Raw genomic sequence first — 10,059 nt, 5'->3', positions numbered from 1 at the left:
TCTGCCCTCCGTCTCCCCTCAGGTGTGGGTGACTCATGACCCGTTGCCCCTTGACCTGCTGCCTTCCTTTTCAGAACATGTCCGAGGAGGCCTCTTTCTCTGCTCGGGGCTGTGCTCACTTGAAGGGGCCTAGGACCCTGGGAAGGAGGAGGGAAAGGGGGTCTTCCTGGAGGCACCCACCCAAACCCTCATCTTCCACAACCATACTTTCGGGGTGAACTGGGTGGCTTTGTGATGTCAGCTCTTCTACAGAGATGGGGAAGTACTCTATCCACCCGCCCACCCGCTAAAAGCCATAGCTCCACCCAGCTGGCCTCCCCCGGCTCTGTAGCAATAGCCCTCTTCCTCCTTCCTTCCTCTGTGCCCAGGGAGCCCGGCTGGGGGCCACCACAACACCCCTGCCCCCACCGTCCTCCCTGGTGGCCTGCCCGCCTCTCCCCAGGTGATGCATCAGCGCCTCCCATGCTGCTGCTCTTCCAGCAGTAGAGATGACTCTTGTTCCTGAGCTACTTGGAGATCCCTGCCCCCCGCCCCCATGAAAGGTCTTGGAGTGCTGGGGTGGCTGACTCACTGACTCTCAGCTGAGGTGTGGGGGTGCCTGGGAAAGGAAATAACGCACCCATCCCTTCCCCCCTCCACTCAGCAAGCTGGGGGAAGGTCCAAAGCAAATACAGGGTTCCAATTTTAACAGAAATGCCCCCTCCCCATCCCTCTCCTGGAAATAATAGATGAGAAGCTTTCCTCCTCCAGAACCCCCGGAGCGCCAAATAAAATGAATAAGACTGGGAATCAGTGATCTGCCCTTGGCCTCAGTGGCGGGGAACTCCCCAGCCTTGCCCTCAGCTTCTGGCCCTCCCACTCTTCTAGCCTGGGGGACCCACCCTGCCAAAGGAGAGACCCCCCTCCTCGAGCCTCTGACAAGTTTGGGTGACTAGAAAGGATATTGCCTTCCCTCTCCCTGCCCCCCACCCCACCTCTCCCCTCTTTGCTGCACGAATCCCATTGGGGGAGGGGTGTGTTGACACAGACACTCAGGGGCCCTAGTTGCAGCCAGGAGCTGCAAGTGGGGACCCCTCCCCATTCTGGAAGCCAGCCTGGGACCTGTGGGCAATACAGCCTGAGGCTTTGTGCCCTTGTCCCCACTCACAATGGCCTGCAATTTGGGGGACCAGTCCGGGGCTGAAATGGGGTAGCCCTTCCCCAAAACATGCAGCAGACTACAGGTCCCCCTGATGGAGCAAAAGGAGGTCAAGAGGGTGTGGAGCAGCACCTCCTCTTTGTGGGGAGCCAGGATTCTCTAAGCAGTCTCGCTGAGCGGCCAGCCTTGAGTAGCGGACCTGTAAGGCTTCAGAAACACCTGGCAGGAGCCCCGCAAGCACGGCAGAGGGATCCTGCTCCAAGTTCTCTGTTGGCTGCGCTTTTTAATCCAATGCTTTTCAGAGTGTATTCACTCACCTACAGAAATAGAGCCCTGTGCTTTAGGGGTGACTGTCATATGCCTTATTCTTAATAAAATACCTGAAAAACACAGAAGTCAAACTTTTTTCTATGGGCACTCCACCCCACCCCCCACCCCCTGATTGGGCAGGTCTGTGGAAGGGATGTGGAGGAGACAGAATGGTTTGGGAGTTAGCCAGCGGAGTAGGGGGATGGTGGTGAGACTGGGAGCTGAGACTCCCGACTCCCTTCTATGGATAACTCTCACATAAGGCACAAGGCTCTCATCTGAGATGTCCTGAAGCTCAGGCTAGCTCGGTTTCTCTCCATACCACCCCAACCCAACGGAAAAAGCAAGACTTTAGATCAGAGGCTCCTGGCTAGGGTTGGCAGGGGTAGATCAGAAGGGTTTTATGCCTGGAATTGCCCATTGTTCTGGCCCAGAAGCAATCCTGGGCTTCTGGATATCTTTGGCAATGCTGGTTCTCCTTCCCTGACACCCATCTCCATATGATGCAGCTACGAGAAGCCCAGCGTCCCAGAGAAGAGCCCTAATCTTATCCTCCGCTCCTGAGAGCTGTCCTGGGACTGCCATTTGGGAGCTCAGCACACTCAGCACCTTCAGGCCCACACATCTTCAGTGTAGGCCTGTGTTGTTGATGGCTCCTGGAGCAAAAGCACCAGCTCTGCAGTCTAAGGATGCAGAGGCCATATGCGTTTTGCCTACAACCTTTCTTCTGATAACAGTACCTTCTCCCTGGTTAGTCCATGGGCTTCCTGGTGGTTCTAGTGGTAAAGAACTTGCCTGCCAATGCAGGAGAGACAGAGACAGGGTTGGATCCCTGGGTTAGGAAGTTCCCCCGGAGAAGAAAATGGGAACCCACTCCAGTCTTCTTGCTGGAGAATCTCTAGGACAGAGGACCCTGGGGGGGCTACAGTCCATGGAGTTGCAAAGAGTTAGACACGTCTGTAGCAACTTAGCATGCAGGCATGTTAATGCATGTGTTGGGGGCGGGGACTATCCCCACCCATGTGACCTAGGTCACACTAATTGGGTTAGAGGCGGGCATGCAACTCTAAGCCAATGAGAACCCATCGGCTATGGAAAGGTAACCCATACTGTTACCTTTCATTTAACACACAAGTTAGGTGTTAGGGATACAGCAGGGAAACAAACAGGACTACTGCAGGACACATTCTTAGGTGGCTAAAATGGCAGGACATCATCCTGGAAGACTGGCCATTTGCCCCAGGGATGGAGCTACCCAAGCATGAGGCTCCACAAAAAAGTAAAACCAAGAGAGACGGAGACAGGGACTTCTCCGGCAGTCCAGTGTTTAAGACTCTGCACTCAAATGCAGGGGGTGTGGGTCTGATCCCTGGTAGAAGGAACTAAGGTCCTGCATGCCATTCCACGTGTCATGCGGCCGAAAATTAAAAAGAGAGAGACAGAGAACTCCTTTTTTTTTGTCATGAGTGTTTAATTCTACCTTTAAAAAATTTTATTGAAATACATTTGATTTACAATGTTGTATTAATTTCTGCTATACAGCAAAGTGATTGAAATATATGTGTGTGTGTGTATATATATATATATATATTTTTTTTTTTTACCTTGCCTATTCTTTTCCATTATGGTTTATCACATAATATTGAATGTAGTTCCCTCTGCTATACAGTAGGAATCTTGTCGTTGGACAATTCCTGACAATTAAGTTGCCTGGACCTGGCTGTGCCTGCAACCCATATACTAGTGCCCTCTTCAGCTATATAAACCAGTAAGCTCCTCTCCCGCTTTTGTTTTTAAATGATCAGCATTAATTTGTAGGTTTTTATACTTTTTATTTTAACCTAATTTTAGACATAGAGAAAAGTTGCAATAATGATACAGATTTCCTGTATGTCTCTCACCCAGCTTCTCCTAATGTTAACATCTTCTTTTATCATAGTGCAATTATCCAAACCAAGAAATTAACATTGGTACATGGCATTATGTGAACCATGAAATTCCAGATGTTCAAGCTGCTTTTAGGAAAGGCAGAGGAACCAGAGATCAAATTGCCAACATCCGCTGGATCATTGAAAAAGCAAGAGAATTCCAGAAAAAAAAAAAAATCTATTTCTGCTTTATTGACTATGCCAAAGCCTTTGACTGTGTGGATCACAATAAACTGTGGAAAATTCTGAAAGAGATGGGAATACCAGACCACCTGACCTGCCTCTTAAGAAATCTATATGCAGGTCAGAAAGCAACAATTAGAACTGGACATGGAACAACAGACTGGTTTCAAATAGAGAAAGGAGTACGTCAAGGCTGTGTATTGTCACCCTGCTTATTTAACTTATATGCAGAGTACATCATGAGAAACGCTGGGCTGGAAGAAGCACAAGCTGGAATCAAGATTGCCTGGAGAAATATCAGTCACCTCAGATATGCAGATGACACCACCCTTATGGCAGAAAGTGAAGAGGAACTAAAAAGCCTCTTGATGAAAGTGAAAGAGGAGAGTGAAAAAGTTGGCTTAAAGCTCAACAATCAGAAAATGAAGATCATGGCATCCAGTCCCATTACTTCATGGCAAATAGATGGGGAAACAGTGGCTGACTTTATTTTTTCGGGCTCCAAAATCACTGCAAATGGTGACTGCAAGCCATGAAATTAAAAGACGCTTACTCCTTGGAAGAAAAGTTATGGTCAACCTAGAGAGCATATTAAAAAGCAGAGTCATTACTTTGCCAACAAAGGTCTGTCTAATCAAGGCTATGGTTTTTCCAGTAGTCATGTATGGATGTGAGAGTTGGACTATAAAGAAAGCTGAGCACCAAAGAATTGATGCTTTTGAACTGTGGTGTTGGAGAAGACTCTTGAGCATCCCCTGGACTGCAAGGAGATCCAACCAGTCCATCCTAAAGGAGATCCATCCTGAATGATCATTGGAAGGACTGATGTTGAAGCTGAAATTCCAATACTTTGGCCATCTGATGCAATGAGCTGACTCATTCGAAAAGACCCTGATGCTGGGAAAGATTTAGGGCAGGAGGAGAAGGGGATGACAAAGGATGAGATAGTTGTATGACATTACCCATTCAATGGCCATGAGTTTGGGTAAGCTCCAGGAGTTGGTGATGGACAGGGAGGCCTGGTATGCTGTGGTCCATGGGGTCACAGAGTCGGACACGACTGAGCGACTGAACTAAACTGACATGGCTATTAACTAAACCATAAACTTTATTTGAATTTCATTAGGTGTTCCCCTAGGGTCTTTTTTCTGTACCAGAATCCCATCTGGGGTCTCACTGCATTTAGTTATTTTTTTCTTAGCCTCCTCCAATTCGGAGCACACTTTTAACAGCCATTTTGAGTTGGATTATAGTGCTTTGTGAACTCCGTGAGTGGGCTTCCCAGATGCCTCAGTGGTAAAGAATTCACCTGCCAATGCAGGAGACACGGGTTCGATCCCCAGGTCGAGAAGATCCCCTGGAGAAGGGAATGGCAACCCACTCCAGTATTCTTGCCCGGAGAATCTCATTGACAGCGGAGCCTGGCGGGCTACAGTCCATAGAGGCACAAAAGAGTTGGATGTGACTTAGCAAAGAAACAACAACAACAAATCCCATGAGTCCTGACAATATCCAAGAGCAATCACTGGGGGAGAAACAAGTGGACCCCAACTAATAAAGTACACTGAAGGAAATATTTGCAGAACTCTGGGGTGAGGGGTGAGGGGGAGTGACTCCTTCCAGCTGTCAGGACTGAAAAGTAGTTTAACAGACTCAGTGGTATCTGAGCTTGATTTCACAAACCTGGGACTTTCTCCTCTTTTCTCACGATGCTTCTCCCACAGAAGTTGGCACTGAGAAAAGGTAAGTAACTTACTCAAGGTCACATAGAGAAAGAATCAGGGATGGAGATAGACCAAGTCACATATAGTCATACACAGGGGATTGGTTCCAGGACACTCCCCCAAACTCCATCTCCCCCCACCCCGCCTCCTCTGCAGATACCAAATATGAGGTTACTCAAGTCCCTGATATAAAATGACATTGTATTGGGAATTTCCTAGTGGTCCAGTGGTTGAAAGTGAAAGTGAAGTCACTCAGTCATGTCCGACTCTTTGCGAGCCCATGGACTGTAGCCTACCAGGCTTCTCAGTCCATAGGATTTTCCAGGCAAGAATACTGGAGTGGGTTGCCGTTTCCTTCTCCAGGGGATTTTCCTGACCCAGGGATCGAACCCGGGTCTCCCGCATTGTAGGCAGAGGCTTTACCCTCTGAGCCACCATTCTGCAGTTCCACTGCTGGGACCCCAGGTTTGATCCCTGATTGAGAAACTAATCCCTCAAGCCCTGTGGTGAGGCAAAAAAAAAAAGCCATAGTTCTTGCACATTGTAGACTGTGGACTTCCCCTGGTGACTCAGATAGTAAAGAATCTGCCTGCAATACAGGAGACTCAGGTTTGATCCCTGGGTTGAGAAGATCCCCTGGAGGGAATGGCCACTCACACCAGTATTCTTGCCATGGAGAGAAGCCTGGCAGGCTAAGAGTCATGGTGTCGCAAAGAGTCAGACACGACTGAGCAACTTTTGCTTTTTCACTTTCCCTTATGCTGGATTTATCTATTTATTCTTGGTCACACCGATGTAGGAGATAGACGGGCTCCAGGTTAGGCATTTACAACTAACCTCTTGTTTTTGTTCTCTGAGACAAGAGATAGGTGGGCTCCAGTTAAGGCATTTACAATCAGCCTCCTGTTTGTCCTCCAAAATGGAAATAATAACAGAAACAGAGTAAAGAGCCAGTGTTTGTCACTAGTAAACAACTTAAGGTAATAGTCATGGTAAGGACAAAGGAGGGGCAGAACCCTATCTGAGTAAAGGATTAAGGGATGTCCAGGCCTTCCTCTTTTAGGACAAGGGAGACACTACACATGCGCAAAAGAGGCTCCTTGTGGGTCAAAAGTCAAGGGATAACGCCAGGCCATCTTGAGTCTTGCTCCTCCCAGAAGCCTTCACTTCAAGACCCAACTTGGCTGAGGGGTGCATGTACACCCCAGGGGAGGGTCCCAGGATAGGTCAGGTGTGGGAAAAGAAACCAGATAATTGGCCTGAAGGAAGACATAGACTCAGAAGAACTGACCTCTACAAATGTGACCTCACTGCCTCTTTACTTTGCTGTTCCCCCTCACTGGGGGGAATACCCACACACTTCCTCTCCCTCTGTGCGTCTCTGCCTTGCTCCTATCTCAACTGAACAAACCGTTTCTCCAAGTGCTCTCCCACTTGTTGTTGTGCTATGTTTATAATAATAAATTGTACCTGCATTTACAGTTTCCGCCTCCATGATAAATATGTTTTTCATTGGGGGCAAGGATCCAGGGAAAATTAGCTTCTAGCTCCTAGCCGTTGCTGGTCTGGTTGCTAAGATTCTTGGTTTTGATCTGGGCTACCCAGATTTAATACCTGGGAAGGGAATTAAATCTCACTTCACACCACAGCTCACTGGTGCCTCACCGAGATCAGCACCATTCAGCTTGGGGGACCTTAGTTCCCCCAACTGGGATTCAATTCAGGCCCCTGGCAGTGAGAGCTCGGAGTCCTAACCACTGGACTGCTGGGAATACTCATTCCTGCCCTATACTTTAAGTCATCTCTGCTGCTGCTGCTGCTAAGTCACTTCAGTCGTGTCTGACTTTGTGCGACCCCATAGATGGCAGCCCACTAGGCTCCCCCGTCCCTGGGATTCTCCAGGCAAGAACACTGGACTGGGTTGCCATTTCCTTCTCCAATGCATGAAAGTGAAAAGAGAACTCGCTCAGTCGTGTCCAACTCTTAGCGACCCCATGGACTGCAGCCCACCAGGCTCCTCCGTCCATGGGATTTTCCAGGCAAGAGTGCTGGAGTGGGGTGCCATTGCCTTCTCCGAATCATCTCTAGATTACCAATAATTCCTAGTACAATGTGAATGCTATGTAGAGTTCTAAATACAAAGTAAATGTTGTGAAAATAATTGCAAGTACAAACTAAATGTTGTGAAAATAATTGCAAATACAAAGTAAATGTTGTTAAATAGTTATAAATACAATGTAAATACTATGTAAGTAGTTGCCAGTGCAGCAAATTCAAGTTATGCTTTTTGGAAGTTTCTGGAATATTTTTAAAATATATATATATATATATATAGAAGAGTTCTCTGGATTTCCCTGGGGGTCTGGACTTCCCTGGTGGCTCAGACGGTGAAGAATCTGCCTGCAATACAGGAGACTAGGGTTTGACCCTTGGATCAGGAAGATCCCCTGGAGAAGGAAATGGCTACCCACTCCAGTACTGTTGCCTGGGAAATCCCATGAACAGAGGAACCTGGCAGGCTACAGTCCATGACCACGACATGAGTGACTTTCGCTGGTGGTCTAGTGGTTAGTGTTTGCAATTTCATAGCTGTGGTTCAGTCCCTGCTCTGGGTATTCCCTCAAGCCTCTTGGTACCTCCAAAAAATTTATTTATTTATTTTTGATCCACAGTTGGTTGAACCTGCCTGTTCAACCAACTCACAGATGTGGAAGGGCCTACCTGCATATTGATTCCTACCCAGTATATCCCAGAGGGGGAGACAGGCAGCCCTGGCCACCCCATCTCAGTTCCTAGCTCCAGCCTCTGAGGATCAGATTTGAGCCTAGGATGAGCTAAGATCAGACCTGTAGTAAGTACAGGAAGTATGGCCCAAGCCTCTATTTGTCCCTGGCCTTTTATCTCCCTAGACAGCTTGGGAAGTGACGGCCCCCCGCTGTGTAAACATCTACCCGGGACTTAGGGATCCCCATGTTCAAACAGAGAAAAAGGAGAGAGAAAGAGGAAGGTGGAGAGGGATTGGCCTTAGGGTCCTCCCAGACTACTCTGGGGCTGCTGGGCTGAGCCCAGAGTCACACCGCAGAGCAGAGACATGCAGTGTCAGCACCAGATAAATCCCAGATCATTTTTTCAATCCTTTCATTTCATAGATCTGGAGACTGACTGTCACCCCTTTCCTCCAGGCAGCTCTGCCCGCACAGGCTGGGGTTAAGGGAGATGGAGCATTTCCTCTCTTATGGGTTCCTAGAATCAGGCCATTGAGCTAGGGGACTCCTTCCTGCAATCCAGTGGGGCCGGGTTCCAGCTCATCTCTCCACCCCCTTGGGAACTCTGAAAATGATGGGGGGAAGTAGCTATGCCCAGCTGAATGGGCCCATCCATTTTAACAATAATTAGGGAGGTGGGAAGCTTCAAACAGATTAATTATATAGGCTAGATTTCAACCTTGATAAACCTCCCTCTGTATTTACTTAGCATCTTTACCCAGGGGCCATAAAGACAGAGACAGGGAGTGCCACCCGGGCAGGCAGCCTTGAGGATGGAGAGGGAGTTAACAGGAGCCTGCCAGGGAAACAGGAAGAGGATTCATTAAAGCCAAGTTGCAGGTTCTCAGGCTGCGGGGACTGCTTAGTCACTAGGCCCTGGACTGACTGGTCATTAGCACTCTCACTGACAGCAGGCACTCACAGACCTTGAGCATAAGGAGGATGCAGGAGTAAGGCTAGGGCAAGGTAGAGGCTTGTGCTCTGCCTGGTGGGTCTCAGCTAGGCATCATAGAAATAGTTTGAAGCTCTGGATACAAAGGTCAAAACACACAGCCCATAAAAGGAATATCTGCATGAAAAGCCCAGATATTATAAATAATAAAGGGGTCGAAGGTTAAACCCCATGGAGGCCTCTAAAGGATGGCTTGATTGCCTATACCCAGGTCCTCCATTTAACCAACTACTGTGGATTAAACGCTTACTATGCAGCAAGCTCTGGAGAGATGCTGGGGATACCCAGATAAAGGACAGTCCTTGACTTCAAGAAGTCCCCTGGTCTAGTTCATCTCTGATCTTCCTGTAGCATTGAGCTCTCGAAACCTTCGCTTAAAAGATACAGTGAATCACCAAGTATTTTACACTGTCTAAAGTGCTTTGATAACCATTATCTCCTCCCAACAACTAGGTGAGAGGCTAAACAAATGGATGTTTTTATTTGACAGAGGCATCTCCTGCAATTCAGAGGAGTGAAAGTCAAATGACTTGGTCAAGTTTTCTAGAAAAGACAAGGCAGAGGTTGCAAGATGCAGACCACCAATCCTCTGTGTCAGGTTCAGGTACCACCTGACTGCGCACCTTCCATGTGGTGGGCTGTAGTCAGGTCTTGCTTTTATTTCCAGCCTTCTTGTGTAATAGTCCAAACTCATCTCCCTCTTGTCTAGCTCAGTGCCCCTTATCCCTCACACCAAAGCATTTCTCATCTTCCTTTCTCTTGGTTAAACACTTAATGCCTCTCACTGGTTCCCCTTCCCATCACCAGTACTCCAGGACGAAGTCCACTTTCCTTTGCAATTTTTAAGAGGCCCTAGGCCTGCCCCAGCCCACCTCTGCAGCTGCAGCTCCCCAGTTCCCAGCAGTTCTGGAATATGTCTCAAGGGCTTCCCCCATGGCCTCCTGGGGGAAGGAAGACCCTTCCACTCTCTACTTAAAGAACTTCAACTCACTGGCAAGACCTGGTAAAATGTCACTGGGCAGCATTCTCTGACCTAACTTCTCAGTCCCCACGAGGTCGC

The sequence above is a fragment of the Ovis aries genome, chromosome 11 (assembly GCF_016772045.2).
Source record: "Ovis aries strain OAR_USU_Benz2616 breed Rambouillet chromosome 11, ARS-UI_Ramb_v3.0, whole genome shotgun sequence".
In the NCBI taxonomy this organism is placed as follows: Eukaryota; Metazoa; Chordata; class Mammalia; order Artiodactyla; family Bovidae; genus Ovis; species Ovis aries.
The sequence above is the reverse complement of the archived record's forward strand: the minus strand, read 5'-3'. Positions refer to the sequence as shown.